General features: G+C 42.0%; 1 protein-coding gene across 1 annotated transcript in view; it reads left to right on the top strand.

Annotated features, from left to right (window-relative positions):
• The window catches only part of LOC108579872 (lachesin), a 99642-nt gene that overhangs the window by 63776 nt on the left and 23105 nt on the right, over nucleotides 1-12761 (top strand). The window lies entirely within an intron of this gene.

The following is a 12761-nucleotide window of genomic DNA, read 5'->3' as shown; positions in this document are numbered from 1 at the left end:
CGACAACTGCACGCGTGCACCATGCACTAGGTTGCTGCGGATCGAATCACCAAAGGTGCCGAGAAAACCTTCGACGTGTGTAGCTTTGGTCAAAATGTCGTGTTTATCTAAGTGCTATCTAATTAGGTCGTCCCATACGTTCCTGTCGACGAACATTTAACAGAAATTTAACGTCTCGACGAAGAAAAAGTTAAGTTTTCTCGTTTCTTTTTTCTTTCGGTAAGATTATTCCTTGCATTTTTATTTCAATATTTCTTCCTTTCGGTGTTGTAATTTAGATCGATATTTCCAACGAGCCTTTAAATTTGAAAAAAAAAGTTAAGCGTATTCTACTTCTTTCCAAGTAAAATTATTGTGTCGTCGCTAGAGAATTTCAAATATTTTTCCCATTCGGCACGAACTTACGGAATCACCTTTGGCCCTACGAGGATAAAAATTACTTTGGGACTGATCGGTGCAGTTTGATCTCGATCTAGGGCTAACTTTCATGCACGGTTTGCCTTTTTAACGGTAAAATAATTAACGAATTTGGGCTAGCTTCGAGAATTGAATTGAACGCTATCTGGTGTATTGAAGAACGAAAATCTGAAATCGGGCGTTTCACCAGCAGCAACCTAATGCACAACCTCCTCTGTCAGCCACACGACGTATCCTTCTTCTCGATTCCCATAGTTCTCTGTACACGTCACGCGTTTATTCTGCACCATGCATCCCGCGTGCACCGACGAGATCGATCGTACATTTCGTGAAAGAAAAGAAGAAGACAGGTTTAACGGAGGAAAGGAAAATGGGCTTGCTTAGAAGCCTGTTTCGTTTGCAAAACGTTCCACGTCCATTTTCGTAACACGTGATTCCGTCATTCGAATTTATCGAAGAGTTTTTCCTTTCTTCTGGTTGCATCCGCATGGAAAGTAGGATGATTCGAAGCCTTAAGCTCGAGTTTTCCGCAGCTCCTGGCTCGAAAATGTGCGCAAAGCTTCGAACGTCTTCGCGGACGAGTGGAGAACGTTTTTCGGAGCGTTTCGCGTCGCTTTCTTCGACTGTACGCTGCGACGAAATTTCCCAAGTAACGTGGTAATTCGAAATGTAGAACACGTAGAAGGTATGAGAATAAAGCTGAATACCTCGTTAGATTCACCTTCACACTTGTGGTATTTGCTTCTGTAGTGGACAAACTCGGACCGTGTTTTTATTTACAAAAGAATACCGGCTCGTGACGTACGGCTTCTCCTTCCCTCTTCCCTTGTTTCCTCTTCTTTTTACACAGTGGAACGCTTGAAACGCGAAACAGTTGGCGGTAACAAGAGTGGTTTCACGGCCAAGACACGAAGAAACCAGCGACATTTAACGTTTTTATACCTCGCGAAAATGTTTCTTTATTTTTTCCCGCTGTTAAATCGCACTGTCCTCGTTTCCGTCTCTCCCCCCTCTCCCTAAAAGATGTCATCGCTTGCGCGAAACGAGAACGTCTTATGTCCGAGCTCATCGTCGCGACTGAAATTTAAGGGTAACCTCGCCGAGAGTTACACAATACGCCGTGTGTATGCGCGTATCGTTGCGTGAACGAGAATTTTTTGAAGTGTCAAAGAGAGCGCGTGTATCGCCGCTACGTTTCACGCGGGAGCAGCGGAAAACAGCCGTGAGGTATAACCCTGTCCTCTTTTCTCGTTTAAGCGAATAAGATCGCGCCGAGGATTCTTTGCCGCCTTTAAAAATGACCTCGACGTGATCTTTCTCCTCTGTCCGACGCAAATCTTGGGGAATTCTAACTAAGTGTCACCGAAATCTTGGTGAAAATTTAGGAGAAAGTGACCACATTTCTTGCAATATTAATCAAAAAATAGATTACAGAAATATGTATTGAATAGTTGAGAAACTCACGAGGCACATCCTGGAACGTCCAAACAGATGAAAATGACGGATTTCAGATTTCTTACTCTAAGGGGGTATTCTAGTCTAGACTTTTCAAAGAAATCGATTTCTTTCTTTTACATTTTCTGAAAGTAGACATTTGCAGAAGTATAACTGTCGAAGGATTTTTCCGAATTCGTAAAATTGACGAAGTTGTAGATGGTTAAAGAACTCGTGTAAGTTACATTCTCGTGTAACCGGTATGAGAAACTTTAAACGCGTTTTTCTCGAAACCATGTTTTTCTAAACGGCTGACATGATATCTCAAAGGGACCGCACTGAATGATATATAATTCAGACAATTTCGATTACTTTCGCTTGAAAAAAATTGTGAACTTTCTTAAAACGTGAGTAAATATATATGCAAAATGCCGATACTGAGAAACTTATACTTTCCTTATAAAAAAATCCCTAAGAAGGACTAAAAAATGACACTCTAGACTAGAATACCTCCTTAAATTATAGAAATTATTGAAATGACTTTTGTTCAAATAAAGAAACAACTATATATGCCAATTTATTTTGCATTAATTATTCCAATTTAGATGTTCTTTATATAGTCTTCCCTAATTATACCAGAAGGGAAATAATTTACCACGTTGAACTCCGGTTGTTCTAGTGTTAAATAGGAAAAATTGAGCAAGAATTGGTTGCAATTTGAGTTCTAGAAATTAGGGCTAAACTCACAAAGGATTCGTCAAATTTTCAGCAAATTCAAAAATCAGGGTTAAAGTCACAGAAAATTCCTCAGATTTTCAGAAAATTCAAAAATTAGTGTTAAAGTCACGGAGGATTCCTCAGATCTTCAGCAAATTCAAGAATTAGGGTTTCAGAAAATTCCAAAATTAGAGTTAAAGTCACGGAGGATTCCTCAGATTTTCAGAAAATTCAAAAATTAGTGTTAAAGTCACGGAGGATTCCTCAGATCTTCAGCAAATTCAAGAATTAGGGTTAAAGTCACGGAAAATTCCTCAGATTTTCAGAAAATTCAAAAATTAGGATTAAAGTCACGGAGGATTCCTCAGATTTTCAGAAAATTCAAAAATTAGGGTTAAAGTCACGGAGGATTCCTCAGATTTTCAGAAAATTCAAAAATTAGGGTTAAAGTCACGGAAAATTCCTCAGATTTTCAGAAAATTCAAAAATTAGGGTTAAAGTCACGGAGGATTCCTCAGATTTTCAGAAAATTCAAAAATTAGGGTTAAAGTCACGGAGGATTCCTCAGATTTTCAGCAAATTCAAGAATTAGAGTTAAAGTCACAGAAAATTCCTCAGATTTTCAGAAAATTCCAAAATTAGAGTTAAAGTCACGGAGGATTCCTCAGATTTTCAGCATTAAAATCACAGAGGATTCCTCAAATTTTCAGCAAATTCAAAAATTAGAGTTAAAGTGACAGAAAATTCCTCAGATTTTCAGAAAATTCCAAAATTAGAGTTAAAGTCACGGAGGATTCGAAAGATAGTATCTACGAAGTGAAACGGGGTTATTTTAGAGCAACCGCAGTGATAGTACGTGATCAGACCGTTTTGATGAAGGGCAGAATAGACGAATGGCCACTCGGATCGTTAACGAGATAACGAGCTTTACTGAAATGACCCGGGAAAATCATTCTGTGGCGACACCATTAAATTCAAACCGTCCACCGACCAAATGAAACCCTTAATAAGACGTTTAGCCCTTAATGAGAAATATCAAGCACAGTATTTACACCTCGAGCACTCCGCCCTGTTTAATTTCTTCTTACAACACCGTTTTCACTTTCGATCGATAATTTTTTGAAATTCGACTCTAATTCTAGATCGATTTAAATATAAATTTCGTCCTGGCATTCTCCTGTTTCCTTCTGGCCTCGATCAATCATCCAACGAAGCTCTATTTATGCCTTACTACCGGGCTATATTTATCGTTGGAATAGCAGCATCTAATTTCGCGAATGCTACGGTTTTATTATCTAACGAACGTCAGTCGACTGGCTCGTGCATTGTTAATGGACACTGTCTATCCACCCGAAATGTCAAGCGCTTTATTTCCACCCACGAATCTATTGTTCCACTTGTGTACTGGTATTCAGCATGCGTCATACGTAGTGTTCACTGTCTATTCATTGCTGAAATTTCGTGCCATGACAGTGTAGGGACTGAACGTGACGAAGTAGGATCGAAACGAGTTGTATGATGTTTTAATATTCTTTGTGTTTTAGGTATGCTATACTGTTGCAGCCTTTAGCAACGCTTAGTCTTGTGAATCAGTGGTGAAATTAGAGTTGAAAGTAACGTTTATAATAATGCTCCGCAGAGAAATGTAGGAGAGTAAATTTTTCTGTCTAATTTTTTGATCTTTTTTTCACGTATACTGAGATTGTTGTGAAAAATTTACGCGAGAGTAAATTTTTCCTAATTTTTTAATTTCTCCTCGTGTATATTGAAGTAGGTGTTAAAAATTAACGACGAAGCAAATTTTCAGCCTAATTTTTCCCCAGGTTTTTAATATTTTTCATGTATACTGAAATTGTTGTGAAAACTTGACGAGAGAGTAAATTTTTCAGCATAATTCCTCCTAATCTTCTAACTGTTTCTCATGTGTACTGAAATAGATGTTAAAAATTGAAGACAGAGTAAATTTTTCAGCCTAATTTTTTAATTTTTGTCGTGTATACCGAGACAGTTGTGAAAACCTACCGACGGAACACATTTTCAGCCTAATTCTTTAATTTCTCCAAAAGTCACTTAAAAATTTCTAAATTAGAGTTCCCTGTCTCTCTCCCTATTAAACCCTCATGCCTGCATGCTAAAAGTAGGCCGAAATCGCGTCGAACGTCTGCCGAGCTCGCTCGTCAAAGGGTTAAACGTGGAGAAAAAAGGACACCGTTTGACCGGTTAATCCAGTGGAAGTTCTCCGGACGATTTACACCGGACGGACAGAATATTTCAAGCTCGAGTTCGTATCGGAAAAGAGTAAACGGCAGGGTTTGAAGCATTTACCGTTTCGTTGTCGCGATACAAATGGCCCCGTACGCGCCCGTCCATAAAGTATTCTCGAGGGTGTTATCACGTGGCGATCCGTGTCACCGGTGAAGCATCGTCCCGGCCGTTTCCCATTCATTTTCATTCATTAACGGTCGTTAGCGGCGTGATATTTCAGAGAAAAATCAACGTGCCGCCGCTGCCCCCCTCCACCTTGCTTGGAAATCTGTCAATTAACCGGGCAAGTTTTCACGCGTCAACGTCGACGCTCCTGCGACGCGTCGCGTCGCTTTTCCGCCGTACGATTCCGACGCCGGCGATATTTCAGACCACGATCGAACGAAGCGCGCGCGCAACGTTCATCGTTTATTGAAACCTCTCCCGGCATCGATCCGGTCAGCTGCGGCGAAACAATTTGACGTGCAAATGACAAAGATTAATTTTAGACGGTCGCGCGAGTCCGCTAGAAGGAGAGACAAGCCACTGAAGTCTGTCTATTAGCTATCACGACGTTCCGTAAGTAGCAACCACCGGTTCCGAGGTTCCACCGGTGACGGGCTAAAAGTGAGAGAAATATTTCTTGAAATTCCTCTTAGAAACGGGGTTTCTCTGTAATTCTAGCCAAACGTGATACAAGATAACGGTGAAACAGTAACGATAACAACGTGTTTATCACATATGACGAATATTGAGTGCATCGAAGATGATTTATCGGCGCGTCAAGGAAGATCACAGTAGAAGGCAAGCTTCGGCTGTAAAATGCACTTTTATTAACCCTTTCGCGACTAGCGCCGGTTATATCCGGCATCCACTGCGTCGCATTGGCTCGCGCCTCGACAACTCATTATTTTAAAATACAGAACAAGGCCTCAACAGCATTCCCTTTATCCAATACACACTTAAGTCCTCTGCTGTTCCAACGAAATCCTCTACGATTTTACACGGACACACTGGGAGCTCGAAAAACGCGTATGGTGTGCACTAATGCCACGACGACCCGTTCGTTAGTGGCGTACTGATGGCTAGTTCCGCCGTCGCGAAAGGGTCAAACCTTCCCGTCAGAGTGAAACACTAGAACTGACAATTACCAAAAAATCAAAATTCTGCAGAATCAGCGATAAAGAAAAATGGAACAGTTTCGCTAAATCGTGCCGCAGTGGAAATGGAAAGAAACACAGTTCTCGTAATGTCGTTAGAGAGAAACCAGACACTTTGCAGCCAGCCTCCCTCCGCATCATTATGTAAACGACGCTTCGATTCCGGGCGGAAGCCGTTGCAGTGCACGATGGGGAGAACCGATCCCGCGATCGAACGTGACCAATTGTACAACGTTTAGACCCGGCGGAATTTTACGCGGCGCACCGCGACGCAGCCAGCGTGGAGGCGCGCGCAAGGAAAATCGAAGGAACACGCGCGAAAGTTTGAGGGAAAGTCAGCGGGCACGTACACTCAGGCGAGGCGTGAGCAGGATTGCCGGACGTATCTCGCGCGCGACGTGCGGAAGTCCGCGCACAGGTTGAACAAAGTTCGATAAAAGGGTGTAAACTCGGCGATATTTCCGAGGAAGTGCGGCGGAATCGTGGCGTGTAACGGAGGGATCAACGTGGACACACGTCACTACCGTGGAAAATTGCCGTCGAACCGGAAGTGTAAACTTGGTGCCGGGGACGTGTGTACCCGAAGATGCAGCGTGAATTCGATTTTCGAGGGGATTTTTGCTCGGTGGAAAAATGAGAGTGAGGGAATTATTCTGGAGAATATGTTAAACAGTCTAATGGAGCAAAGATTGTACAGCTTGAGTTAATTTTTATCGTTATAGAGGGTGTTTCAATTTTTTCGGCCAAACTTTTTTAGTGCATTCTATGGATATGATTAGTTCTTCTTTTGCGAAAAACAGCTCGATTATAGAACAATCCTCGTTTATATTCGACACTCTTTACGCTTTCTTTATTCCAAGGCTTGTCTTGTATCGCAGTAATATGCATTCTGTATTTATATTAGGTCTACCGGAAAGCTCCGTCCGTTTTCGAATTAAAAGAGGGTAATACATTTTCGATACGTTTATTAATATCGAACAACATAATTTCCATCATAGAATGACTCATTTTTGGATCTTGAGATGACATTGTCGGACAGAAGTTTCCGGTAGACCTAGTAACTTTTCAACGAAGCTTCAAACGACATATACGTAGAATACACTAGCATACACGCTCTCAGACAGAGTCTCGGTGTTAATATCCAGACAGTTATTTTATTTACGCAGACTTTCGTCTGCAGCTCAATTCGGGGCTTAATTTAATTTACCAAATGAGATATCTACCTAATCTTTAAAAGTCCACTTAAAATCCAAATAGACGATGCCGGACGCAATCATCGTACAATATGCTGCAGTTTCTCGAGAATAACAGAAAAATCTGTAAGAACGATAAAAGAGGTTTGCTCTTTAAAAGATACATCATACCGGAGGAGGGAGGGATCGTTCGATGGATCGATGCAACGATGCTCTTTCAGTGCTCTCCCTTTACGTGTCCCGAAACGACAGCCTCGTCCCACTTTAACGCGTTTCCCTCGGTCCACAGTTGTTACTCCCCTACCGAGCGCGCTACCTCTGAGTGTCTAATCTAATAAAATAGTGAAATAAGTCCGTGCCTCGGCGGCCGTTTCCCGGCAACACGTGCGATTTCGCCGGTTTTCTTACGACTTGCTGCAGTTTGCAGACGTTGCACCGCCGCGGGCCACAGGATACTGCTCTCGTGCGGCGAATCTTAAGAATCTTCGATAAAGTCGAATTGATTTTTAAGCGAAAAATTGGGCCAACGCATGTACGAGTATCGACGAAATAAGGAAGTTCTATTGCGGACAACTTGCCTACAGTTATATCGGGAGCAATTTGGTTAATTCGAGGATTAATAATGAACCTGGAGTATGACGAATCACGTCGATCAATCGGGAATAATTGCTCTCGCGAGTTGAACCCGGGAGAAACCAGATACGCTAATTCGCGTCTGAATAAATTCTGGGATCGGAGGAATATCAATGAGGAGTGTCTTTCGGAACTTGTCACGATGAATTAGTTATGCTATAGTAACTATTTCGAAAACAGTGAAAGAAAGAATTGCGAAAATAATCTATTCTAAAGAAATTGCCTCGAAAATAATGAAAAAGAATTACGAATTTTCACTCGATATTCAAGAAAATCTATTCTAAAGTAATTTTCTCCAAAATAATAAAAAAAAGAATAGGAATTTTGACTCGATATTCAAGAAAATCTTCGATTCTGAAGTGTCTCCAAAACAATGAAAAAAATTACGAACTTTGACCAAGTTCCAAAGCAACTCCCCCCGAAATAACGCAAAACGGAATAACAAATATCAAGATATTCTTTTCACCCGTCTCCCCAAGTTGTTCCCACCCTCGTTACACTCGGTATTCATCAAACGACTGCTCCTCCGCGTGAATTTCCCCGCAACTTCATCCCAACACGGAAACACACTAACCAACAGCCACTTATCCGTTTTTGAGCGACTAGCCGTGTCTCGAAATTCGCCGAGTAGAGTGTCAAAGAGATGCACACCGATCTACAAACACATGGACGAACTGGCGACGTAGGTGGCGTTTTGAAATATGCATGGGCATCCCTTAGTACGTTTAGTAGGGAATTACGTAGGAACAACACGCGCAGCCTCTATAGCGTGCCGTTAATATTAACTACACCCTTCTCGAGCATTATCCCAAGGTGTAGTGGAAACGAGGCATAGCCACCTGCTGGCAGAGTCGCTCGCGCTTTTAGTCGTGCGTGTCTAGGCGGGGAAAATCGCTAATTCGAGATTCGACGGTGGTACGCGCGAATCCTGCGCGCACCATTTCCTACGGCGGAACTGCCGCTTCTCTCGGAACCCTTCTGGTGAACGCATGCTACTTCCATTAATTGCTCGACAAACTGTGCCTCTTTTCATCGTGTCCCCTTCTTCCCTTAACCAAAGGCAATCGACGATCGTGGAGTGAATTAGAAATTAATCGTGTTAAAGGCGACACATATTGGTGGAAATCATTTTTTCGTCAAAATCAATGCGTCGATGTCACATTTTTCAGGGAGTATCTTTAGATACGCATTTTCTCGTTAATTTAAGTCTTAATTTTACCCTCTGCACTCTTCCGCGTAAATGCAATGAAACAAATTTTGAAATGGTACGGCCAAAAGGAAATTTTCCGGCCTTTGTGGAATATCTGAATCTGTCGCGCGCGTTATGGACTAAAATTTACCGCAGCGAAAGGGTTAAGCTTTATCACACGGACGTGTCAAAAGACTATTTTTCAGCTTAGGATTTTTAAGTTATTAGAATATTATTAGATATTATTTAAATTATTGTAGTATCGGGGCCTCCATTCTGAAATAGAAAACCTCGAAGGGAGAATAGAGAGGGAGTGGTTGGCGTAGCGCGCAAAGCCTCGGCTTGTTAAGCCGAAGGTCCCGGGTTCGATTCCCGTTGAGGTCCCTCAATATTTTTCCCTAGGTTCCTACATTATTAGAATATATATAGAAGATTAAGATATCCTTACGAGAGAAATTTAAGTCCATAGCATTGATTCTGGGCCTCAGAGCTTTAGAAATTCGCTTCTCTCATCCTCGATAGTCTAAAGATTTGTTAGAAAGTGAGAATTTCCGAAGAATCCTACAGAAATTTGTTAGAACAGTCAGGAGACCGATTGGTCAGAACCTAGAACAAATTCAGCGTTGTCAAAACGTCCATTACGACTCTCCCTAAGAGCAAACGCGCTAAAATCGCAAGAGAAGGGTGCTCACGATGTCCATCGTCGATTGACTATCAATGATCCTCAGGAACGACCAATCAGTGTACACGTAAAAAAATAAGAAATAAAGACGTGAAATAGTGTCGACAGAAAAATGAGAGAATTATCATTGATAAGTGAAGAAATTACCGACTAAAACTACGTCGAAGAAGATCGAGATTCGTCTTAAAGAAGCTGCACGAGAAACGTAGAGCAGGTAGAAGAGTTTAATTGGCGTGTTCCGTGCGAGAAGACTTTAAATAACTTGTTGCGGATTGGACGATTTAGCGGCGCGAACGTTCTCCGCATAAAATGGGACTAAGGGTGCGACACGTCTCGCGAGCCTCCGCCACTTGGCGGCTAGTGGTTCGGAAACAATACACGAAGAAGTGAAGCTTTTAAGCGACACGGTAAATTCTTCTTCAAATACCTCTTCCTGTTTCACCGACAATTTTCACCTTCGTTTGCGAAGAGTTATTTTTAGAACGGTCTTAGGAAAACTGCGCGAATCGTCCGGAATTGCAATTACAACGTTGGTAATGTAGCTTCTTCTATTGAATCTAATTCACTATAATTTCTAGCCGGGAGTATTGCACAAGCAGACAAGGGATGGTTCCTTATAAAAATAAATGTACGACGAAATTTCTTTGTACAAAGCTTAATTTTTGAGAAAATCAGGTTTAAATATTCGTCGAGTACAGATTTTATTCGACATTTTTTATTTACTATTGCATAAGAAATCGTCACCTGCTCACTGGAACAATTCTTTCGGTCCAACTCTGTATAATAATCTTGGATTATTGCTATTTTTCTTCAAACCTATTATAGTACCACTACCTCTAACATTTTCTCAGCACAATAAATGTACAATGAAATTTAATCCTACGAAACTTAATTTTTTAGAAAATCAGGCTTGAAAATTCGCTGAGTACAGATTTTATTCGACATTTTTTATTTACTTTTGCATGAGAAATCGTCATCTGTCCGCTTGAACAATACTTTTGGTTGTACTCTGTATAATATTGTGGCATCAGACACACGCTTCTCGACTTTTCCAAACACACTGTCCCTTCATCCCTCGCACGCCGTACTTTATAGCCAGGCCCTTGGTTTTTCCCGTTGGGCCTGGGTATCGTCGCTCGTCGCCCGCTTTCTCTCTCATGCTCGCCATATTTGCTTAAAACTACTCTTTCCAAAAATTACGATACTACAATATCCTTGGATTATTACTATTTTTCTTCGAACCAATTACACCACGACTATCTCCAACATTTTCTCGTCGTCGTTACCCCGTATTCGTCCACTCTATTACCACCGTAAAGGCACTTTTTTCTCAAAACAAGAGTCAAACCGGAGGATACGAAGAGATAGGAAAAAGTTCATTTACAGCGGTGAGAGTGGCGTGTCTACGGTGCTGCGAACACTTGGTAGCAATTTCCATCAGCATCTCGAAAATTCCTATTTCCTTAGCCAGCTATTGGGCGCAGCAGCAACAAAAAGCATTAGCGGTTCTGCATACTGGCGCATCTAATCTATGAACGCAATGTAATCTCACGAGCGGTTGATGCTGCTAATGGCCGCCATACCAGGCATCCTCGATTCCTTGAAATTTCGTGGACACTTAGTAGTACGAAGCTCCTAACAAGAAGCTCAACCTACTCTCTTTGTGTGTTCATACGCGCGCGGATGTGTGTGTCTGTGTGTAGATACTGCGTGGCCACGGTACACAGGGTCGCACGTCCCTGAAATGCAGTCTAATCTCAATTTTCCCGCGCGCTCTCACCATTAACATCGGTTGACCTACGATAAACTTCCGCTCTATCTTCTTGCTTCAGTGTTTACCCTGCTAAGAAAATTCCCCGCGGCGAGAGTGTGCAAACGGCCAGTTCTCGCCACCCATCTCGTAATACCTACCATTCTTGCCGCAATGTCGCTTACCGCTGGAATTTTCCTATACTTGCCGCGCGTTATCGTTAGAAAATATAGAAAATTAGTATCGTGGAATTGTAGGGCAGGGGAATTCACCTACTTGCTGTGGGAAAGCTCTCGGGACACTCGCAACATTGCTGGTCAGTTGGATATGGAATTTTTAGGCGGGTAGCTTTCTCGGCTGGATTCGGAAACTTTGCGAGTTTATGGATTTTGAGAACCAAGGAGAAGTGAGGCAAGAGTACGAGTGTAATTTGCGAGGACCAAGGCGATTTGGTGGATTTAGAGGAAAGATAATTAGGATGCATTCGAGGAGGAATGAAATGTCAGAATGATCGAACAGAGAAAGAACCTAACCTTTCTCTTTCAGAGAAAGAAGGTTTTGGCGTTCAGGTCTGTAGTTAAGTGTACAAATTAATTCAGTGCCTTATTATCGACTCAAAACGAACGTATTTTCTCAGACAGAGAATTCGTCAGTTATCCGATAAATAGAGAAAGGTGATCCAAAATAGCGGGGATTAAATTGTACATGAACGTTAAAGTTTGTGAACAAAGGCACCGAATTAATTTGTACAGGTTCTTACAAGTGTATGAATTACAGTCTTGGAATGTTTCCAAATTCGTCTCTAAATTCGTCCGAATAAGCATCCGTCGTAACCACAGTTTTCAATTATTCTTTCAAATTTACCACAAGAATGGTAGAATAAACCAGCAACGAATACAAGAGTGTTCCCATATATTCCTCGATAATCTTCGACGAATTTTCACCGGAACTTGCAACTTCTGTTTTCGATAAAGCGCGGAGGAATCCTCGGGAGCTCGTAAGGACCACGTTAGCGTGGTGTTCAGGTGATCGAGGAACGCGTAACTCCCCTTTTCTTCCCAGTTTTCCTCGCGATTGCATTTTCCCCGAGCTCGCTACCGTCGTTCACTATCTCCACCAGACATCTCCTTTTCCCCCCTTAAGGAACACCTCACGCTTTTCCCCATGCACTCCACTCTCGTTCTCTCGTTGCTGCTTTCCTTCCGCGCCGCGATCTCGCAGCTAGCTCGATAACCGGCTAATGCCTCCGACAAACACCGTTCTCCCTTCAATTCTCTCCCCTGAATATGTCGACCTCAACTAGACGACTCTTGGACCTTCAATTCTACAGACACGCAATTTC

The sequence above is a fragment of the Habropoda laboriosa genome, unplaced genomic scaffold, assembly GCF_001263275.1.
Source record: "Habropoda laboriosa isolate 0110345459 unplaced genomic scaffold, ASM126327v1 scaffold2, whole genome shotgun sequence".
In the NCBI taxonomy this organism is placed as follows: Eukaryota; Metazoa; Arthropoda; class Insecta; order Hymenoptera; family Apidae; genus Habropoda; species Habropoda laboriosa.
The sequence above is the reverse complement of the archived record's forward strand: the minus strand, read 5'-3'. Positions and strand labels throughout refer to the sequence as shown.